This window comes from Pteropus vampyrus, unplaced genomic scaffold, assembly GCF_000151845.1.
Source record: "Pteropus vampyrus isolate Shadow unplaced genomic scaffold, Pvam_2.0 Scaffold296, whole genome shotgun sequence".
NCBI lineage: Eukaryota > Metazoa > Chordata > Mammalia > Chiroptera > Pteropodidae > Pteropus > Pteropus vampyrus.
The window spans coordinates 491,721-495,966 of record NW_011889077.1 but is presented as its reverse complement, the minus strand read 5'-3'; positions in this window follow the sequence as shown (position 1 = coordinate 495,966).

Sequence of the window (4,246 nt, the reverse complement as noted above, 5' to 3'; positions counted from 1 at the left end):
AAAGCCTTCCTTACCATTTTAACAAGTGCCAGGGTAATTTTTTCTTTCTGGGTGGTCAAAGATTGTTTCCCTGGATGTCACAGCAACATCCGAAGCCCAGGGCCTCCTAGGTGGGTGGAGGACCTGCCTGTACGTGGGGCCCGTGTCACAACGAGGCGTCATGATTCGGTGGAGGACAGTGGGATTTTGCTGTGGGATCTCCCGTCCCACTGAATCCTGCCATTTATATTATAAAGACAATATAGGGGATCCTAAAAAGAAAAATGTCCCCACAGTGGTGTGACAACTGCTGCTGCTTTCTGCATTTTGTCCCATGCTCTGTATTTGCGGGGCCGGTGGGAGCGGGGCGGGGGCTGTGAGGGGTTTATCAATCAGATTCTTGCCCTGACTCTTACTGGCACCTGGATAAGGTGACCCCAAAGTGGTGTGTGAGCCTCAGGCAACAGATCTTTGGCGTTCTTTAGAGGTGGAGGGCAAGCCTGCAAACAGTGCCAGTCAGCGCTCTCAAACACACCGGCTTTAGTAGTGGCCCCTGGGGACCTGTCTTAAGTATCAGGGCGGGAGAGTATGGCTTCTGTATTGGAAGCCTGCAGTCACAGAAAGCCACGGTTTTGTTGGTGGCCTGTAGGGACACTGTGGGTCCATCACCGGGAGGAACCATTCCGGGAATAGGCTGGCCTGTGGGCTAGGGAATGCGGAAGGGGTCAGTGCTCACTGTGGCGTTGGGTGGCTGCTGGGTCAGTGTCAGATTTGAGAGGATAGGGCGTCTCAGAGCAGTGCGTTCCAAGTTCTTAGCCAGCAAGCAGGCTGGCTAATGAGGCTTGAGCTAAGACAGGGGTCCCCAACCCCGAGCTGTGGACTGGTACCGGTCCATGGCCTGTTAGGAACCGGGCCACACAGCAGGAGGTGAGCAGCGGGCAGGCGAGCGAAGCTTCATCTGTGTCTGCAGCCGCTCCCTGGCGCTAGCATCACTGCCTCAGCTCCGCCTCAGATCATCGGGCATTAGATGCTCATAGGGGCACCGGTCCCTGGTGCCAGAAAGGCTGGGGACCGCTGAGCTAAGAGAAATGCAAACAGCGGGGCTCGGCCCCACCATGAGTGGCCGGGAGCTCCTGGCAGGCCCAGGCTGTTTGAGCTCGCACAGAGTCTCTAGGTGTCCCAACCGGGGAGCCACGTCTAGTGACGGAAGAAGCAGGGGTTTCGGAGAACGGCAGAGCAGGCTGGGCCAAGAGGCAGTGCGGAGCGTGCAGAGGGGCCGTCCCGGGGGAGGGGAGGGACGCGGCAGCAGGCGGGAGAAAGACGCGCAGGAGCTGCTGCTGGGGGAACAGGCGTGTGACAGGGCACTGCTCGCTTCACTGGGACACACGCCAGTGGGCGGCGGTTGTGGGAAGAGGGCTTTGGGGAGATCTGTGGGCTGGGCCCCGTGAGAATGGCTCCTGTCCCCGCCCCTCCACAGCGCCCAAGGGCTGAGGCCGCCTTGTGCCTCCCTGCGAAGACTAGCCCTGGAGGGGGATGGGCAAGTGAGGGGGGCCCGGGCACAGAGGGGTGGAGACTCCGGGGTCAGTTGGGACTCACTAGGGGCGTGTGCTCACCCCACCCCGAGCAGGGGCTGGGGAACGGGGACCCCGCCTCCGAGTCCAGGCAGCCCCGCGTCCGCAGGAAGCATCTGCTTGTCTTCCGGGCTGGGGCTGGGGAGGGGCTGCCGTCGGAGCCCCACATGGGGGGCGGGGGGAGGATGCAGGCGTGTTTACGTGGGCCGCCTGTGGGCGACAGGGTGGTCGGGTGTGAATCGGTTGAAGGTCCTGGTGATTCCAGTGACATTTGTGAAGTGAGGGCTCTTCATGGTAAGCAGACGTGTGTTTTGAGTTATGTCACTGTGCCTTTCCCAGAATTCCCTCCCATGTAGTTCCAGGGGGACTTGTCCCGAAAAGAAACTGGTGTGTGCTGTGGACGGCGGGAGAGGAGCAGAGGCCACCGTCACCTCCGAAGGCCGTCCCGGTCACAGACGGGGTGATGCGTGAGGGCTCTGGGGTCTTCCCAGCGGCCCTGCCCTCCACCCGCTCCCCAGTTCCTTTGCAGGCTGCTCCCTGCCTGGGGCTGCTCAGCGACCCCCTTCTCCAGCTTCTCCTTTGAGATGTGCGGGTCCCCAGGATGTGCAGTCGAAGTGCTGTAACGTGTCCTGTTTTGCAACATTCGCAGGGTTTTGCTTCCCTAAATGGACCCCGGCCGGCGGGACAGCCAAAGTTGCTTAAACCAAAAATGAAACAGTGGCTCACGAGAAGCCAAGGGCTGTGGCTTCAAGTGTGGCTCAATCTAGGGTCTCAGTCTCCCCGCTGGCCCCCCGCAATTGCCATATCCGGGCGCCACCCACCCTCTGCTCCAGGCCCACACCCCGGCAGCCCTAAGTCCTGCAGAAAGAATGCTATTTCCCAACAGCTCAGGGGCAGGTTTGGGGACTGGCCCGGCGTGGGTCCCATGCCACCTTGGACCCGTCGCTGTGGTTGGCTGCACAATGCCTGGCTGCCAGCCTGAAAGGGGCGGGGACCCAGAGAAGCATCTCTCCAGAGAAGGGGGGACCCACTGCTGCTGCTTGTCCACAGTGGCCCCGCGGCAGGCACCCACCACGCCCTCTGTCGCTTGCTCAAACTGCCGGATTCCAGCGGAGACGTCCCTCTCCCAGCAGTCACCCTGGGGCTCCCACGGAACGCCCACACGCCTGGCACCCTGGGATGCTCACTGTGGCCCTGGCCACAATAGGGCGCTCTTTGCTCTCTTTGACAAAAATAATTCGGCATCTCCAAAGGCCTCACTGACTGAATCCGGTTCTAACGCCGCTAAGTCACAAGCTTCACATCTGCCACCACCAGGTGTCCAGTCGGACATGTGTCCCGACTCCCCTGGCACATTTCCTGTGCCCACGACTACAGCGCTCCAGCCTCACCGGCCCCCCTGAGCCCTCGGGACCACCGGGTGGGAGGGACTTCCTGTTTAAGATGGCCCGTGGGGTGGCAGAGGCCAGGGTGCTGGGCCCAGCCCTGTGCGCTTTCGGCGATGGTGCTGCGGGGGCCACCAGGGCCCAGGGACAGGGCCACTCTCCTCCCGGAGCTCTGACCCCTGGGCCCTCAGCTGGGGGCCACCACACAGCGGGGCAGGACCCCAAGGCTCGGGAAGATTTGGGCTGCACAGCGACAGCAGAGCGTCCAGGAAGCGAGGAAGCAAGCCGCCTCCCGCGGGCTGGGAAGGTGGCAGAATCACTCCACGCTCACAAGGTCACCCTCAGGGTGGACAGTGCCCCCTCTCCCGGAGTTTCCTTTGGGGACTCCCAGCTCCCAATGATGAGGAAGCGGCTGCAACTTGTTTGAGAGCAGGGGGGTCCCAAGATGAAAGAACCAGGAGGGAGCATGTCAGCCTGGGGCCACCGCTGCAGGCCGCTGCCACAGAGGAGCTCAGGCTGCGAGCATGGGGCCATCATGGAAGGAGGGCGGGAAGGGGTCCTGGCGAAGTGGGCGCTGTGGCCCGAGGTGTGGGTGCTGCCTGGAGGGCTGCCTCAGACAGCTTCCAGCTGAGACCCTCCCAAGAGACTGCCACTGCCCAAGGGTGTGCCTCTCTGCCAGTCATTGGAGGAGCGGGTCACAAAGGCAGGGCCCTGTGGCTCCCGGTGGCAGCTCCGTGGGCCACTTGGCCTCAGAAAGCTCCTGCTTGGCAGCCTGGAGCTGCTGCTCAAGTCCGTAAAGTGGGCGAAACTCTGCTCCCTTCTGTTGGGCGGGTCCAGCACCCCCGGAGCTGGAAGCGGTTGGGTGGGGTGTTCTGGCAATCAGCAGAGAGGGACTCTACTGGGCGCAGCTGGCAAGGTGTTCTGACAACACAGCACGCCCCTGTCCTGGCCCACGCCCCGCCCTGGGCCTCCCCGCCTCTCCACCGCCCCCCCCACCCCCCGCTGCGACCTTCAGGCCGGTGGGGTACCTGCCGTGGGATACCTGCCGGCTGCATCACACACTGCCCAAACCTAGCAGCTGGGAAGAAGGGAGACGGACACCTGCCATCTCAGTGTCTGAGAGTCAGGGATCTGGGAGCAGCTGTGCCGGGTGCCCTGGCCTGGGGCCTCTCGTGAGGTCAGACTGGGCTGGGCTGTGGTCTCCCGCGCCCTGAGTCTGGGCCTTCTGAGCCCACTCCTGCAGCTGGGGGCAGGAGGCTCCGTTCTCGCCACAAGGCCTCCCCAGAGTGAGTGAACAGGGAGGGAGGGGAG